The sequence below is a fragment of the Mustela erminea genome, chromosome 21 (assembly GCF_009829155.1).
Source record: "Mustela erminea isolate mMusErm1 chromosome 21, mMusErm1.Pri, whole genome shotgun sequence".
Classification (NCBI taxonomy): Eukaryota; Metazoa; Chordata; class Mammalia; order Carnivora; family Mustelidae; genus Mustela; species Mustela erminea.
In genome coordinates, this window is record NC_045634.1 from 25,383,034 (window position 1) to 25,401,692 (window position 18,659).

An 18,659-nucleotide genomic window follows, 5' to 3' on the forward strand; every position below is an offset into this window, starting at 1 on the left:
CCTCCACCAACAAAGCTACAAAGTAAATATTCTTAAACTCTATGTTCACTTCAGCTAATATGTTTCTTCTCTACTTTCTCAAGTTGAGGTTGATTGACATATAACATATTAGTTTCAGGTATATAGTATAATGATTCGATATATGTATATTATGATATGATCACCCTAATAAATCTTTAACATCCATCGCTACTACTATATTTTGTGTATTCTTAAATGCATATTTTTTTTTTCCAGATTTTTTGCAACATGGTCACCATAGTTCCCCTCTGAATTGATGTCCTTGGGTAATCCTTTCCCACATGGATACTTGACTTGGTCATGTGGCTTTCTTGGAATGGCGGCAGACATGGCATCTGAAAAACAGTTGCACATCAGGGCTTGTCCCCTTTGCTGAGCTTGGAGCCCTGAGCCCACCATTTTAGCACACGTGAACTAGCTCCCTGGAGTGGGCACCTGGAAGAGAACTAAGGGACCCCAGCAAACAGCCTGACGACCAAGTGACTGAGGCCATTCTCGAACCATCCAGCCCATCTATCTACTGGCTGACTGGCGGCAAGAGAGAGAGCGAGCTCAGGAGAGACCAGCAGAGGAACTACCTGGTTGAACCCAGCCCATGGACCCAGCCACAGAACTGTGAGCTAATAAATGGTTGTTATTTTAAGCCACTAAGTTTTTTTTTTCTTTTTTAAAAATTTATTTATTTATTTGTGAGAGAAAGAGAGAATGAGAGGACAGCACAAGCAGTGAGCGTGGGGGGAAGTCAGGGAGAAGCAGAAACCCCACTGAGCACTGAGCCGGATGCAGGCACTTGATTCCAGGACCCTGGGATAATGACTGAGCCGAAGACCGACATTTAGCCGCTAAGGTTTTTTTTTTGTTTGTTTTTTTTTTTAAAGATTTTATTTATTTGAGAGAGAGACAGTGAGAGAGAGCATGAGCAAGGAGAAGGTCAGAGAGCAAAGCAGACTCCCCATGGAGCTGGGAGCCTGATGCGGGACTCGATCCCGGGACTCCAGGATCATGACCTGAGCCGAAGGCAGTCGTCCAACCAACTGAGCCACCCAGGCGTCCCTAGCTGCTAAGGTTTAAGGTGATTTGTTATGCAGTAAAAGTCAAGCAATATAGGGTTCATCTGTCAACTGTGATGTTGCAAATATAATGTGGAACATTATTTTTTCTCAGAGATACATACTATAATGGTGCACTTTACAACGGATTGTGATTTAGATTGGCTGCCCTAGGATATCATACTCACTTGGCAGATAAGAAAGCTAGGGATTAGCGGTGCCTGGGTGGTTCAGTTGCTTAAACGTCTGCCTTCAGCTCAGGTCATGATCTCTGGGTCCTGCCATGGAGCCCCGCATGGAGATGGGTGTCAGGCTTCTTGCTTGGTGGGGAGTCTGCTTCCCCCATCTTCCCTCAAGCCCTCCCCCTGCTCATGCTCTCTCTCTCTTTAATAAATAAATAAAAATCTTAAAAAAAAAAAAAAAGCTAGGGATTAGAGGGTTTTTTGCCCAAGGTCTGGGACCAGTAAATTGCGGAATTTGAATCCAAGCAGTCTGACTCTAAGGCTTTGCTCTTAATCTGCAGGTATTTCCACCCAGCAGGACAAGAGCCTCGGAGAGCCTCTGGGAGCCTCCCAGTGGGAAGAGGGGTACACCCATGGAGGTTACTGACTAGAGAGCTGTAGACTAACTCTCCTCATAAAGTTAATGAAGTCAGAGGATCAAGTGCATAGCAGCAGTAAAAGGGGCGTGGGAGAAGGGAAGACTATGGCTTCAATGAGGGCCACTGGAGACTATGTGATAATCACCAGTAGTGATAGAACAGTGTCAGTTTGGTGGAAACATCCTTTCTTCCTATTGCTGGAAGCCCAGCAAATCTGAGATTAATGGCATGCAGTCCCGCTATCTAGACACTAACAGTTTCACGGGGGAGAGGGATATATGCCTAGTGCAGATGTAGCCTCAAAAGAGACTGAGTGAGAAGCACCAGCCACTGATGCCAACCCTTTCTTTAGCCATCCTGGAATTAAAAGCACATCGGCCACTATTAATGGATGTGGTTATCCTGCAGATGACCGTGCTCAAAATCGGTAGATACAGAAGATCAATAATAGTGACAATTCTGCTGCTGGCAATCACAAGTGGGAGCTTTTGAGACAAGATCATTGTCAACCTGTCCCTCAGTTTGTCTCCAAAAGGACCTTGATTCTGTTTAGCTTCTCCAGAAAATGGATCAACTGGTGTTCGATAGATCTGGATCTAGCCAGAGTTAGCCATAGCATTTTAATCAAGCCAATATGGGACTGAGAACAACTGATCAGAGACTTAAATTTCCATTAGATTTGCTCCATTGCAACACCCAATTGCCTTTTGTTCGGGTGGCTACAGAAATGTTTGGGGAAAAAAAGAAGATGGAAAAGGGACTTAAGTCTGTGTTCCTATATCTTTCCAAGTCACAAAATGGAACCCCGCACCGTGGAGCCTGGAACGTTCATTTAATGAGAAAACTAAGGCGATGGGCTGACGCCCTCCTAAGGTGGGTGCCATTATTCCTGTCTTACAGAGGAAGAGAATGGGCTTAGCCAATGTTTTTAACCACTGTGCAGTTCTGCCTGCCTTCAAAGTCTTTATTTCATGGTCATGGAACAACCCTGTATGTTGTGAAACCCTATACGTTGTGAAACTTTTTTTGAGATAAGTTTTTTGTTTTGTTTTGTTTTGTTTTTAAGTGATAGCTATGAAAGAGACCTGAGGAATTATTTAGTCTAGTACCCTTTTTTTCCAGAGGAAAAACCTGAACTTGCTTCCTTCCCTATATCATACAGCAGCTTTACCAGAGAGAGTAGGAATTGAGATGTAATTCCTGATTGTGTGCCTTTCTCATTCTCAGGGGTCAGTTACCAGCATTAGAGCTAGAAACCAAGGAAGAGCCAACCGACTAGGAAAAAAGGGTCTTGGAGGGGGAAGCGACAGGGAAGATAGTCAGTGACAGCTGTCACACGTTGTGGGTTGAATTGCATCTCTTCCTCTCCCCAGATTTATTTGTTGAAGTCTTAACTCCCAAGTAGATAGGGCCTCCACAGAGGTCATCAAATTAATGCCCTTACGGTGAACTCTGATCCAATACGACTGATGTCCTCATAAGGAGACATGTGGTCACAACGCACACAGTGGAAAAACCGGGTGAGGAGACCCAGAGAAAAGACAGTTTTCTCCAAGCCAAAGAGAGATGCCTGAAGCAGATTCTTCCCTCGCTGCCCTCAGAAGGAACCAACCCTAGCCCACACCTTCATTTTGAAATTCCAGCCTCTAGGACTCCGAGACAATACATTTATGTTGTGTAAGCTCCCTGGTTTGTGATACTTGTAATGGCAGCCCTGACAAACCACTACAGCAGAGAACTTTGAAGTGCATAAGGAGGGGCTGAAGGACTGGTTGGAGAAGCAAGAGAAAAACAGAAGAGGCTACGAGTGATGAAATCACAGGTGAGGAGGAAGAGATCTGAGCAGACAAACCAAGGATTAGCCAAGTGAAAACCAACAGAAAGGAAAGTGGAGCCCGTTTTTCATCTTAGTCTGTGGAGTCCTGTGCTGCTGCAGAGGCCACTGGAGCATGGGTTGCCCTCGCCATCACTGTCCTATAGTGCCTGGAACACTTTGGGAGGAAAGTCCCTGGGATATGACTTGCTTGAGTGAACTTGATATGCTTGAGACCACCTCCGGTGAGCACGGCTCGCAAAAACGTAAGGACAAAGTGTAGTCCAGTGGTTATTATGGGCGTGCTCTGGAAGCAGACTGCGTGAGTTCCAAGTGCGGTTTTGTCTGCAGTAGCATTCAACCTTTGTGCCTCAGTTTCTCCCTCATCTGTGAAAGGAGAATCATGTCAGCATCCACCTCATAGGGTTATGATGAAGATTCAAGGAGATAACGTGTGTGACTGTTTCAGTACACTGTGGCTGTTGTTTCCAGAGGGGTTTATCATCACAATAATGCTTTTCATGCTGCAAATTTAAAGAAGTACTAGATAGCAGCTCTCCTCCCAATACCAGGCGCAAGCACCCCTGTAACCTGAACCACCGTTACTAGAGGTTAAGGACACTGGCAGACCTCAGGTGCTGGGAGGAAAAATAACATTTGGTATAGGACCTGAAGAAGTTCAAATGGGCATTGCACAGATGCAGAACCCCTCAAAACCCCAGCCAGGGCTGAATTGGAGATAGAGGCCTCAAGAACTTGGCAGGTGGATATTGTCCTTGAGTAACGTTGGATCTGCATTCTGCTGTAACTAGACCAGTATGATAGGTCCGGAGTTGCTTCACGATCAAGACATTGCAGAAGTCCAGACCAGTCTTCCCTGCCAGGGACTGTGGCAAAACCCCATGTGGGGACCGTGGTGAAATCGGGTAAAAAGGGGCTCCGCAAGTGAGTGTCAAAAAAAAAAGAAAAGAAAAGAAAATAGGCCATGGAAGCTCCCCACCCCGCCCCGGGTCTCTGCCTGCAGAGAAACCCCGGTCGCCAAAAGTCAGCAAGGCAGGCAACTGGGAGTGGAGGACGCAAAAGGGCGTCTTCCGGTCCCCACAGCAACGGGACCCCAGAGCTGGCCGGGCTTCTAGGCTGAGGCTCTATGATACACCCTTCGCCCTTCCGCAGGTTCGCTATGAAATGGAAGGCAGGCGAAGCGACTCCTGCTGAGTTTGCTCGTTGCCTCCCTGCACCCGCCCGCACGCAGGCAGGTTTGTGCTCCTCCGGCCGGGAGGCAGGCAGCCGCACGTCGGGGGCGGGGCTTGCTGGCGGAGGCGGGGCTTGTGGACGGGGGGCGGGGAGGGGCGGGACAAGACGGGGCGGGGCGGGGCGGGACAAGACGGGGCGGGGCGGGGCGGGCGCGGCTGGCGCACCGGCGAGCGGCTTGGCTCCGCGGCGGAGGAGGCTGGGGCGCAGCCAGGGCGCCGCGGCTCTACGGCGGCGCCCTTAAATAGCATCCGAGCGGGCGCTGAACAGGCAGTGGGCTGTGGTGACAGCTGGCGGCGTAGCGGCCGGCCAGCCGAGGAGGTGAGTGCTCTTGCCGAGGGGAGCCGCGTCCTTTCCGGCTGCGGCGCCGGTGGTCTCGGTGGAGGCGCGGGGGCTCAGGCTGCCCCGCCGGCCCAAGCCCGGGAGGCGGCGGCCGCCGCGGAGACGCGTGAGCCTCCCCTCGGCTCCCAGGGCCGTTCTGCTTTTCCGGCCTCTGCCCTCGGCTCCTCTTTCCGCGGTGGCAGAGGCCTTCGGGCCGCTTCCTGTGCCTGAGCCGGGGATGCCCGGGCTGCGCGGGAGCGGGGCTGGTGCGCGGCGGGGTCCGGGGGACGCGCGCCGCGGGATCGGCCTCTCGTTTGTGTGGCGGCGGGGACCGGCCCGGCCCGGAAGGCGGACCCCGAGCTTCACGTGCCAGGGACGATCCCGCGGGGCTGGGACCGGTGGTCTCTCGGCCACGGGCGTCCTTCCTGGCCCCGTGGCAGGGTTTTTGAGGCGCGCTCGGACCGCGCCTGGAAGCACGGAGCTGGACGGTCCTGCTGCCGCGGCGTGACAGTGGCCCCTGCGCGGGGCGCTTGCGGAAAGGTCAAAGGCAGCATCCAAAAGCCGGTTGCCAAGTGTAGAAATTCTCGCGGTGTCTCCAGAGTGCCCGTAGCCGCTGCACACAGCGGTGCTGGAGTCACTCACGTACGAAGCCTGTGTTTTGAAATTAGGAAGCAGAAATGATGCCTTATCTCCTTGCGGCGTAAACAGAGAGTGGTGGTAAACGGCTTGAATGGACACGTGGACTCGGACCTAGAGACAGACACTGATCAGTGTGTGTGTTAAATCTCAGACCCCTTCCCCGATCCGCCTACCTTCAAGGTTATGGAGCTTAATTAAGACCTTGATAAAAGTGTTGTCTTTTGAAGTTAACACTTTTAAGCATCTTCTTGGTGCAGGAGTATCCGAAGTGCCCCCGACTGTCAATACCCTTCCTCTTATTTATTTATTTCTCTATCTATCTATTTATTTATTTATTTTTGTCATTGCTTAGCATGAGAAAAACATGAAATCTCACAATTTCTGACACAAATATCCCCTGTGGTTACCTCAATGTAAGCAGTTATTTGCTTAACACAAACAAAATTTCTGGTTGATTCTGCACTTTCAAGTGGAGACGGCAGCTTAGATTGGCGGATGAGTGGGGTCGAGGAGGTTGAACTTTATTAGAGGAAATCTTGCTTGCCAACATGGTGGAGCGGGTCTTTGGAGGCTTTCTTTCTAGTCCTCACTCAACTGGGAGAATCCCTTCCAGTCTGAAACTTGACTCCTTATTTGTGAAAAGACCGCATTAGGCTTGAAGCCTTTCATGAGCTAAGATTCTATGACTGGAAAAACACAGTCCTTAAAAGCAAACTTCATACTTACCTTCCTCACTTAAATGATGTAGACCTATCATAGGCCATATATTATACACCTCTGTTTTTTGCATTTACTGTAAACAGAGAAGCTTTTTTTTTTTTTAAATCACCCTTCCCTCGCAATTATAAGCATTTTGACCTATTTCCTTCCTGTCTATGTCATGCATATTTTGGCAGTAATTTTATTATTATTGCTGGCAGCCTGACTAGAAAGAGATCTCTGGGCTTTTTGATTTGGGACATTTGAGAGAGAGCTACTTGGGACAAATGCAGGTAGGGACTAGTTTCTGTTTGTATCAGAGAGGAAGAGTTGTCATGGCTCTCTCTCTTCTGAATGGAGCTTGAAAGAACTCAAAGTGTCCTCGCATGCCACAGTGTCATGCCTCCAGGCTTTACCACATCTTTTGTTTTTGAGGTAGCAGTGTTGTGGAAAATGGACCTGTTCAGAAGAGGGGCCAGGGAAAGATCAGACTGGTTTGTCCTTACAGCTGGGGATTTCTCCTCTCTCTCTTCAAGTTTCACTTCTCTGGAAAGACCAAGACTACGAAATACTAGTAATTTCTAGATGTTGACACTCAAGAACCTGAGATGAATATATAATTTTTAAGGTCAGCTGCTGAATTTATTGCGCAAACTTTCCCCATAAAGCATCTGTCCATTATTCTTTGGCACTTACTCTCTCTTATATACAAAATCTGTTGAGTTAGGATCCATTAACAATGTTTTATGAACAGTATTGTTTGGATGATGCAATGGGTTAGACTCTTGTGTTCAAAAATACAGAAGAACTTCCTTTAAGGCAGCTCCAAGCTATTGGTATCTTACAGCCTAACTTGAAACCGTGGTCTTCAAGCCTTGCTCTCTCACGGGCAGCTCAGTCAGAGGAGGTAGACTGAAGGTGCCAGAGGTTTTTACTGTAGGTTGTCACACCAGCTTGGGCAGACAAATATCTTAGGGACACTTTTCTTTGACATTCATGCCTAGAGGTTGCATCTCTGAACGGAGCTGATCTGAAGCTGCCAGGGGTTGGGTTTAGTTTTAAACACTGTCATACTTAAAGGGGCTCTGAGAGCTTTTTTTTTTTTTTTAATTTATTTTTAAAAAATTGTTTTTTAAAGATTTTATTTATTTATTTGAAAGAGAGAGAGCGAGCGAGCATGAGTAGGGAGAGAGACAGGGAAGAGGTGGACTCCCCACTGTGCAGGGAGCCCCCACCTGGACACCTGGGGACCTAGGGATCTGGGGCTGGATTCCAGGACCCTGGGATCATGACCTGAGCCCGAGGCAGACGCTTAACTGACTGAGCCGCCCAGGTGCCCCTCTCTGAGAGCTTTTAAAGAAACCCAAGTTTGTAAAGCTTAAGAACTAGAATAGAAGCAGTTTTACCAGTGTTTCTGGCTGCAACTCAGAAATGATCATTTTATCTCCAGTTCCTTAACTAAAATGGGGAATGACAGACAGCGCCTAGGAATTTCTAGTTTGTGGAAGCCCAAGGTGATACAGAATTGTGAAAAAATTGCCCAGACCGCAAGGATGAGAGAAAACTATTGTGTAGTCTGTGTTAGGTTACTTTTCCTGCCTTTTTTACATCCTCACATTCAGAAGTTCTTGACTGAGTTGTAACCTTTTGGAATCAAGAGGGGACCATGAAATATGGAACGAGCCTTGCTTGAAATGTGGCTGGCTTGGACAGAGGGCACATTTTTTGGACAAAAGCTGAGGTGGAGGTGAGCGCTCTGTTGCCCTGTGCTGCCTGCGTGGGAGAATGCCTGTGGCTAGAGGCAAATGTCTTGTTTGCAAAATCTAAGATTTCAAAACTGGTGGCTCTGTGTGGGTACCTGGCCGAATTCTCTTCATGAGTTAGTTGCCAGTCTTCAAGTTTTACATGAAAACTTGAAAACTAATACCTAAGTCAAAATGATTTGCCTTAGAAAACCTATATATGTATGTGTATGTGTGTGTGTATGAATATAAAATATAAAATTATAATTTAAAAAAGTGTATATAGTATATAAATACGAAAGTATTTATAATAGGAATGTATGCTTTTGTTATAGAATTATATTAAAATAGGAATATATATTATATGTTTTTTATATTATAACAGGAATCTATGCTTATAGAAAATTTGGGAGCTCTTAAAAAACAGTCTTCAAGAGAATAAATGCTGTTCACATTTTTGTGCATTTCCTTTTTGTGTTTTTCTAAACAATTGCCTTTTTTGCTTTGAGCATATAGTTTTAATTGAAGATAAAAAATTTTTTTCAAGATTTTATTTATTTACTTGACAGAGAGAGAGGGAACACAAGGAGGGGGAGTGAGAGAGAGGAGGAAGCAGGCTCCCTGCTGAGCTGGGAGCCCGATGCAGGGCTCAATCCCAGGACTCTGGGGTCATGACCTGAGCCATAGGCAGACACTTAATGACTGAGTCACCGAGGCTCCCCAAATATAAAAATTTTGATAACTTAATTTTAATCACGTAAGTTATATTGTGAACATTTTTCCATGTTGTTACCTGCTCCTCAAAAAATGACTTTTGAGGATAACTGCATAACGTGGTATATGGGATATGTCCCAATTCATTTACCCTTTTCCTATCGTTGGATATATTTTTTAAAAATATTTACTTATTTTAGAGAGAGAGAGAGAGAGAGAGGGCACCATGTGTGTGGGGGTGGGGCAGAAAGGGCAGAGGGGGAGGGAGAGAATCCTCAATCAGACTCCCTGCTGAGTACCAAACCCAACATGGGACTTGATCCCAGGGCGTCGAGATCGTGACCTGAGCTAAAATCAAGAGTCGGATGCTGAACTGCCTGAGCCACCCAGGGGCCCCTATTGTTGAATATTTAAGAATAACTATTTTAGGACAGTTTGCCAAGCTTCTCATATATTTAAATGTATCTTTTTAAGAAATTAGGGCATGTTCTGCTCTAAAACTGTTGGAATGGACAGTGATTTGAAAATTATTTTTGTTCATGAATGGTTTTTTTTTTTTTTAAAGATTTTATTTATTTATCAGAGAGAGAGGGGGGCAGAGAGCAAGCACAGGCAGACAGAAAGGCAGGCAGAGGCAGAGGGAGAAGCAGGCTCCCTGCTGAGCAAGGAGTCCGATGTGGGACTCGATCCCAGGACGCTGGGATCATGACCTGAGCCGAAGGCAGCTGCTTAACCAACTGAGCCACCCAGGCGTCCCTGTTCATGAATGGTTTTAATGGACTTTGGGGTTCATGTGTTCTAGTCAGAAGCTGTCGAAATAAGGATTTCATGGTCTGGAAAGAGAAATGGAAAAAATTAGGGCATCAGAGGAGGAAATGTGGATTGCTGTTTATACCATTTCCTCATTCTGGAAGGCCTTCTGATAAATGTATTATCTGTCCATATGCACAGTTTTGGCTGCAAGAGAAATGGGTACTTTCCCCCTCAGGTTTGTTAAGAGAGAAATGTCTGTAGAGCTAAGGCCCAAATACCTCAAATACCGTTTATTCTTTTAACAACTAGAGTAAAAAGAAAGTTGCTACAGAGACTAGTTTCTGCCCCAAGGCTCAGCTGTCACCTACAAAGCAGGGCAGTGTCAGATGACTAACCTTGTGGTCCCAGCCCGGGCAGGGGCAGGCTCAGGCTCGGGACCGGAGAGGTGGTGATAACAGCCAACCGCGCCAGGCCCTGTGCTCAGTGCTTCTCACGTGTTGACTCAGTTAAGCCTCCCAACAGCCCTGCAAAGTAAGTCCTGCTATTATCCCTGTTTTACAAAGGATATAGAAACAGGTGCAGGGATTAAGTCACCCACAGCGGGACGCGTAGTCAGGCTTCAGGGTCAGAGCTCCTAATTAATTGGCTCCGCTACCTCTGAAGACCTTGAAACGTTCTTGGTCCAGGGAGTGTCTGGAAAGTTCCAGGTTACCCAGCTGGTGGTGAGACTGAGAACAGTCTCCATGTCACTGCCCCTTGCTATTTCCCTGTCTCATTTTTACAGTCTCGGACCACCAGAGTGCCGAAAAGGACAACAAATTTTGGTTCAGCTCAGTTTAGTGAGTAGCAGGATCACTGGCTAAGCAGCTTGACTTTCTAGAGAATTAAAGAGTAAAAGGCTGTGCCTGCCCTGCCCTGGAAGTTGGTCTCCTAAGACTGGTGAACCGTCGAGGCGCATGCTTAATGCATCAGGTGTGTGGAAGGAAGAGCTGCATGGCTGAGGCCAGGGACCCAGGCTTAGCAGAGCTGCTCAAGCCTCACCTGCTTAAGGAAGTGCTCAGCCTCGCTGCGGCACATAGATTTGCTTTCCGCTGCATATCTTAGGGCACTTTTTACCAGAAACAGACTTTCTCAGCATGTTTTAGACAAGAGAACAGAATTGTGCATTTTCAGGGTTTGAAGGCACAGTGGTATCCTCTAGTGGGGAGGGCTGCCTTTTTTCTAGTACAGTTTTAGGCAGAACCCCAAGATAGCAAATAAAAGCAGGGCTGCCATGGTCGAAGGGGGCCAGGGTAGGGACCCCAGCTCAGGCACTTCGCTTCCTCAGTCACCCTGGTCTGAGGGACTTCCCAGCAACCCCAGGCCCCCACCACACTGAAATAGACTAATTTGCTCTCTTGGCAAACCTGTTGTTTGGGAGATGGGTGACTGAGCCCAGGTTACACAACCTGTGTTCCCCTCTGGCCATGACACACAGGGGAGTTTGTTCCTGGGCCTGTTCGGGGAATGACCAGATCTCGATGTACTCTCTGATTTGTGCCCTGCAATCTGCTTTTCTTAATTTACTCTGTGTACAGGGTTGCACAACACATAGCCATTCTTCCATTTCCTCCTGGGCATCACCGCCCAATCCATAGCCCCATCACCTCTGGTTTAGACAGCAGAGACCCTTCGTTTAAAAAAAAAAAGAGAGAGAGAGAGAGGGGCGCCTGGGTGGCTCAGTGGGTTAAAGCCTTTGCCTTCAGCTCGGGTCATGATCTCAGGGTCCTGGGATCAAGCCCCGCATCGGGCTCTCTGCTCAGCGGGGAGCCTGCTTTCCCCCACTCTCTCTCTGCCTGCCTCTCTGCCTACTTGTGATCTCTCTGTGTCAAATAAACAAATAAAATCTTAAAAAAAAGAGAGAGAGAGAGAGAGAGGGAGGGTGATTACTTTTCCTAATGCAGAACTCTGAGTTAATCCCTCCCTTCTGCCCAGAAGGCTTCCAGGACTCCCTTTAGAAAGCCCCAAGTCTTCAGCCTGGCTCTCATGAGCTTCTAGACTTTGCTTCCAGCTTGCAGTTTACCTTATATCTCCCCAGCTACCACATCCTGGGACTTCTGGAAAGGCAGACTCTGGAAGCATAGTGTTGCATCAAGATCTCTGCCTCCCAAGAACATTTCCGTGAGCTCTCTCCTCTGCCTGACTGGCTTTCCTATGTCCTGGAAGGACCCCAGGGACCCTGTGCATTTAGCATGACCTGTCTGCGAGTCCTTATCACACCCCCCTTCTTCAGAGCCTTGCTCCTTAGAGAATCCCCATCACTCACTGGAACCCCGGGCTGACATTCAGCGAGCGGCGGTGTGCCCGCAGCCACGATGATGGTTCAGATGTGGAAACACTCCCATACTGGGTAGAAATAGCTGCCACCCTAAGGGCCCCCACCCCTAATTCTGATTTGGAAGCGTTCAAGCCTGGTTCATCCGGGTTCTCCTGAGCCTGTTGTGGGCCAGTGGCTTACTTCGCTCCCAGTTGGTTGATGCCTGGCTGTACTGGTTATTCCTGTTTTGGAATAACTCCCTCCATCCTTCATTTGTCTTTCACGTGAACATATCTTATTCCCTCACATAGGCTCCGCAGCTCCGTTCTAGGCTCTGGGCATTTAACAGACCTAGTCATTGTCATCTGTGAGTTTTCAGCAGCGTTTAACATGGGACCTTACTGCGAGTAAGCACTTAATACCGCCTGATGGTTGGTTGAGACCAGGAGACGTTCCGATGGTCAGGTATAGAAGGGAGTCACTGGCTGACAAGAATAGACTTTTAGATGCCCCAGGTTTGTGTATTATGGTTCTGGGCAAAGCTTAGATCTTGTAGGTAAGATCAAGGCATCAAAAATCACTAGACCAAAGCCTGAACTTTCATTGGGTTGAACTTAATGTCTAGGGGTATATCTGAGGTATCGTTTGCAGGGTACTTCCGGAGATTTTCAAACAGCAGGTGGCTATAGGCTTTGTAGTGGGAAGAAGGCAGATCAGTGTCAGGTTCTAGATAATCTTACGTAACTGTACCCTAGTCTTCATTTACCTGGTAGTTCTACTTAAAACCATACCTTGTCTCCGTGCCACTAGTAAAATGGTCAATTAGCTGTTTGTTCCTTCTCTAGGGACAATTACCCACATTGTGCGTCACGCAGGCTTCTGAGGTACCCCAGAATGGGGAGCTGGCAGGGAACTTGCCTGTCAAGCAGTCCAACCAGCCACCTCCCAGAGGCCAGAACCGTGGTCTAGAGAGGTGTGGCTGCGGGCCCAGACACAGGCTCGACTTGGAAGGCAGAGCCAGCCTGTGTTTTCCTGATAGGGTTCAGAGATACGCGCCGTGGATCCCCTGTGGCTCTGGGGTACTGGTTCTCCTTCCTCCAGACTAGCTGGCCCAGTCCATTTGGGCCCTCACGCTTGCCCCGGCGACATCCCTGGCAAAGCCTGTCCTCTCCAGAACACTTCTTGCCCTCATGGGCAATGTTGAGTGTCTTTGTCTCCCTCTTCAGTGGGACGTCTGTGTGTGGGCTTTGTCCCCAACTGGTAACACTGCCCCCTAGCTGTGGCACACTTTTCAGGGGGCTCCAGTTAGCACTTTTGTTTGTTGGTCTCCCATACTCAAGAGCTGACAGAGACTCCGGCCAGGCAGGTGCTCGCAGAATTTGCGGGTACTGCTCAGTGGTAGTTTCCAAAACGGAGCACACGTGCCCCGCGCCCCGAAGTGGGAAGACCACCCAGGGTGCAGAGTGGAGGCATTAGAACTTCTGCAGCTATTTACTTTTTAGGTTAAATTCATATATATATATATATATATATATATATATATATATATATATTGCAATGTTCAGAAAATATTTGCAGATGTCTAGAGTTCATAGATGGGTGCATTTCCATATTACGTACCCATTTCTTTATTATTCTGGATGCATTTTAAAAAGTTGAGAGAACCAGAAAATAACTCCTTCTTTGTACATCAGCATGGCAGGATACCTATAAATGCCATTAAAAAATAGAGAGAGAGTGAGAACTCAGTTTGTCAGTTAAGGGGGAATCAAAACTGCTTTGCAAAACTAGGTTGTGACTCATGTTAATTTGGCCTCTTATGTCAGAAGAGTCATGTTAAACCCAGAGTATATTTTGACTTTGGACCAAAGCTTAACAATGTAGAAGCCTCATTAGGAAAAAGATTTTATTTTATTTTTTTATTTCTTAAAGATTTTATTTATTTCTTAGAGAGAGAGAGAGAGAGAGCGAGCATAAGGAGGGGGAGGGGCAGAGGGAGAGGAAGAAGCAGGCTCCCCACTGAGCAGGGAGCCTGATATTGGACTTGATCCCAGGTCCCAGAGGCAGATGCTTAACTGACTGAGCCACCCAGGCATCCCTAGGACAAAGGTTTTATTTTTTATTTTATGCTGTGTCCCTCCCCTGAGGCTAGAGCAATGTTTGATATAGAGTGCATACACAGGAAATATTCTCAATTGAACATACGGACCTTCCCTTGGGTGACAATTAAAAATCATGCTGCATATGGCACTTAAGTCAATATTTAGGTTGGCTTTCTTTGTTGAAACCTGTAGTCAGACGGCAGGACTCAGGGACGGGTCAGTCAGCGTGACTCCCAGCAGATCCGTGCACAGAACTCCCCGAGCATCATGCTGGACGGACCTCCTAAGTGTCACCTGAATGAGAGAAGGTGTGGCATTTCTTTGAAATCTTTTTGTTTTGAAAGCTTTTTGTTTCAATGGGTGTAAAATGAGACAATAATTGTAAAACGTTGGTCCTGAATAAAGCTCAAGCGGGATTAGGGGCACATCATGCCTTCTTAACTATTCTAATTACCTTTGAATCCATGTGGGCATTTTCCTAATAAAATTAAAAAAAAAAACACAAAGGGAAAATAGAGACCCCGAATTCGTGTCACTTGTTGCAAGTAGGTAATAGCCGGTGGAGGCCATCTCTTCTTCTTCCTTCCCTTTGGAGCATGGTGTCATTTTTCAGCAGTCTTCGCTGCTTGTTGGGTGTGTTTTGTTTGCAGTTTCCCTGCCACCTGCCACCTCCTCTGGTAGTTACCTGAACTCTGGCTGTTATTCTAGCCCTTGTCCCTGGTTGTCACCAGGCCCCCACCCTTCCCTCCACATACAATGAGCTTAATCCTTCAACCCTGTGTGCATCTCATGTGTCACTTCCTCCACCACCACCGAGGTCTCCCCCAGAGCTGACCACACGGAGAGGTCGCCTCGGGGTTCCCACGCTCTTCCAAGGCTCTGTTTGGCCTTGAGGAAGCCCACCGGGTAAAAATAATGGGAGGTTCCCTTCATCGCTGCTGTTTAGGGACACAGACAATTAAACAATTAATTTCTGTGCTGAAATCCGCAGACACTCGAAAGCGTCCCGTCCCTGGGTGGCTGGCCTTCCTCTGTGTGGGTGGAGGTCCGCCGGTGTTCTGTCTCCCACTTACCCGCCCGGCTAAGCCGCTCGTCTAGTTTATCCGCCCCCCTGCAGCCACGGTCTATTTTCAGAGGTGTAAGTAACTCGACCCAACGTTGTGTCCCTTCAGCCTTCTTAGCCAGGTCATTGCTATTTGATCGTCGTGACCTCTGTGAGCAGCAAGGACTGGGCCTCCTTTTTCTCTGTCACCCGCATCAGGCCTCACCCTGGTGGGGACACGGGATGCTTGGCAGACGACGCCCCACTGCAGGGGGACGAGCTTCTGCAGCCAGCCAGGGCTCAGCGTGAACTGGTGGCGTGACTGTGACCCTGGTTTGTGGCACTGCGGTTCCTGACCAGCCAGCCGCCCCTGCCCCCGCCTGCCAGCCTGGGCTGGCTCTTGGGCTGTTGCCTCACCCCCACTGGTCTCTGCCTGCTCCCCTCCGCCTTCTGGAAGGCCCTGCCCCCACACCAGCCCAGCTGTAGTGCTTTCTCCCTCCCGAAGCCCTCCACCACTCACTTCTTCACTTTCTGTCGGGATAGTTGGATTAAATCTTTCCTGCAGGAGTGTTTGTTTTCACCGATACCCTAAACTCTTCGAAGGCAGAGGAAGCCCACGAGCACTGCGTCCTCGTGCTGTTGGCCTTCTGTCGGCCAGGGAGGAGGGAGAGTGGTTTTTTTCCCTGCGATTTTGTTCATTCGCGGTGGGACCTTTCTCAGAGAGACCCTCAGGTGGAAGTTGCCACATAGCTGGTCACTGGCTGCACCAGTGTCCCACACCAGGTGGACGGTGATGGGGCTTCTGCCCCATCTGTCACTCTTCTGGAAGGCCCTAGGCCATTTTTTGGAGAGGTGGGAAATATGTATGTGTGAGAAGAAATGAACTGAGTTCACCTAGTGATATCTTCTTCATCTTGAGAAATAAAAAAAAAAAGTAATAACATAGCAAAGTACATAGACTAATAAAATCACAAAACAAATACCTATGTGGTGTAGCATAGAAGTGACAGTTTTTAATGTAATGTTGCTTGTCATCTTTCCGTGTCATGCTGTCATCTGGAGTTTCTGGGTGGGGGTGGAATCTGTTACCAAGTCCCTGACTCAAGACAAGGCTGTGTGGCCACCTTCTGCTCTCTGTAGCATCGCCTTGGAGATGCTCCCTGGTGTTGGTGACAGAAGGAGGCGCACATTTCCTCTGTTCCCACCCTTTCTGGATCCCCTCTGAGGCCCACACAGGCAGCAGCTCAGCGGGCACAGCCAGTCCCTAGAGCAATGAGGTTTTTGCCTCTGAGACTCCTGTTTTCTTGGACACAACATCTGCGGGGAACCCCGGACTTAGGTACCTTCTCTGTGTGCAGTTTCTCAAACAAATGGGCCCCCCTTCCCATCCTGGAGCCCTGAGTAGAGTTCCTGCCTCATGGGGTCCAGCCATGGCTAACATCAAAAGACATTTGTCCTCTTTCCTAGTAAGGTCTTTCCCTCCCAGGAGGTGAAGCCTCCTGTCCCAGAGCTTGTTTTGTGGTTCATCGCAGGCCGGGAAGGTGAAGAGTCCGTTCTGAATTCTATTTCCTTCCCTAGCTCTTGTCAGAATAGGCTCTCCTGGTGTTGCCCTGTCCCCCAGACCGTGGTGTCATGTTCATAACATGTGGTCCTCCAGACATAATTTGGGCTCCCGTGCCAGATGTCAGCTGAGGTCACGTGCCTTGTTGGATCCAGTGGGTGAGTGGGAAGCCAGACCTACCGAAGCCCCTTCTGTCTGTCCCACGGAAGGGTTGGGTCGGCCTAGCCAGCGGGTCTTATGTCCACCAGCTCAAGCGAGGTGACTGACCGAGGCCCGTTCCGCCCACCCTGCCCCTTTCTCCACCTCGCAGCGGGAAACGGCCCTGCCTTGGCTTGGCTTCTGAGGACTCACTTAACAAAATTAAATCAATGTTTGAAGACCAGTGGAAAAACCTTGCTTCCCTTAGGAATTTTTTTTTTTTTTTTTAAATGGAAACGTCTCCTCTTAAATCCAAGCCATCTCATGTCACCTGGAAGTCTTCGCTTGTGCGCAGACTGCAGTCAGCATTCTCCCAAGTGGCTGTCCGTGACAGATCTTCGTATCTATGTCGAAGGGTGATGGAAGGAGCACTCTTCGGCTTTCTTTCCTCTACCTTCCAGAGAATGCTGGGCAGGTCCTGCGCGTGGCATTCCTTTCTCAGATGGCCGCCCACCCGCGGCCGTGGGCCGTGCCACGGGCTCGCCTCCCTGCAGTCCCGCCGTCGCTCCCAGCGGCTCCTGGGAGGTTTCTCTGGTTTCGAGGCTTCTCTTCTCTGCCCTAGAAGACTCGCCTCCAGAAGCTGGGTGCCAGCCTGGTGTCAGGCCTCAAGCGCTTCTTCTGACATTTGCAGTTCTACTTAAGAAAGGTATTTGTCTGCTCTCTTCCCTTCCTTATGGGCAACCCTGGTCTTTCAAAAAGCGATCCACAGTCCTGTCTGAATATATGTCTACATGTCTGCTAAGGAGAGGAGAGGACCCTTGTCCTTGGATGACCTTGAGGTGACATTATACAGAAATGCAACCGACTGGGCATTGGAGAACATCATGGGAAGATGGGCAGGAGAGTATTTTTTAAAAATAGCTTTAATTCAGTGGTCTCCCACCTTTTCTCCCCCCCGCGCCCCGCCCCCCGCATCACTAGGTGGGGGTGCTTGCTTCCTTCTTGCACGCGGGCTCCCAGCAGCTGCCGCCGCCGCCACAATGTGGGGTTTAGAGGGAGAATGCTAAAGTTTAGAAATACTTGGAATACCTCCTTTCCCTTTGGAGAATCATTGTTCTATAAATACACCCTCCCCAGGGCCCGTAGCAGAGAACTGGTCAGGATCCCAGAGGGTCATTCACAACGAAGTGACGGTCAATAAAGCACCTGTCCTGGACAAGGCATCGGGGCATATAAAGACAGATGGGAAGAGGCCCTCGGCCCGAGAGAGAGAGATGCATATGCTCCCCACAAGTGCGAAGTAGGAGGCGTGAAGGGTCACCCATGGGCTGCGGGGAGCATCCTTCAAGGATTCAGGGGGACACTGACTGCTTCTGACTGAGGAGGTCATGTACTTACGAACTGATGAGAGAAAATGGCCTGTTTGGGTGGGCTGGACATCTGAAAACAGTGCCAGGGAAAGGGCTGTAGGTGAAGGAGACAGCAAAGGGGGGGGATACAGAGTGGGCATGGAGGCATAGGGAAGACCTTCTGGTGTGTTCCAGGGAAGGTCAGGAGCTCCGTGGAGGAGTGGAGACTGGGACACTTGCCTTCCTAGCCCTGCTGAGGTGAGGCGCCAGGAGGGGAGCTCGCCCAGAGACGCATGGGGAGAAGGTGGACCCTTCTCACAGGTGGAGGGCAGCTTTCAGGACCTTGGGAAGCTGGCTGGGAGCCCACAAACCACCTTCCAGCCTCCCCTCCCCATTTTTCTTGCACATTCTATGGTTCATTCTCCGGGCTCGAAAACCCAGCCCTCCAGTTCCTCCTTTTTCCCCTTTATATCCACATACCAAAATATGTTTGTTTTTTTTTTTTTAAGTCATTAAAAGCCTCTTACTGTTAAATAGGCATAATGTGAAATTTACCCTTTAACCCACT

At 48.7% G+C, this 18,659-nt stretch overlaps 1 protein-coding gene across 4 annotated transcripts in view; it reads left to right on the plus strand.

The window, feature by feature from the left end:
- Window positions 1–237: 237 nt before the first annotated feature.
- The window catches only part of ACSL1 (acyl-CoA synthetase long chain family member 1), a 70,234-nt gene continuing 51,812 nt past the window's right edge, over window positions 238–18,659 (plus strand). For 2 of the 4 annotated variants that reach the window (XM_032328805.1, XM_032328806.1), the window contains exon 1: window positions 4,896–5,056. The gene's annotated coding sequence lies outside the window, so the exon portion shown is untranslated. Of the gene's footprint in view, window positions 637–4,894; window positions 5,057–18,659 lie in introns of those variants that run through there. The other 2 variants (XM_032328802.1, XM_032328801.1) reach the window with 2 other exon arrangements.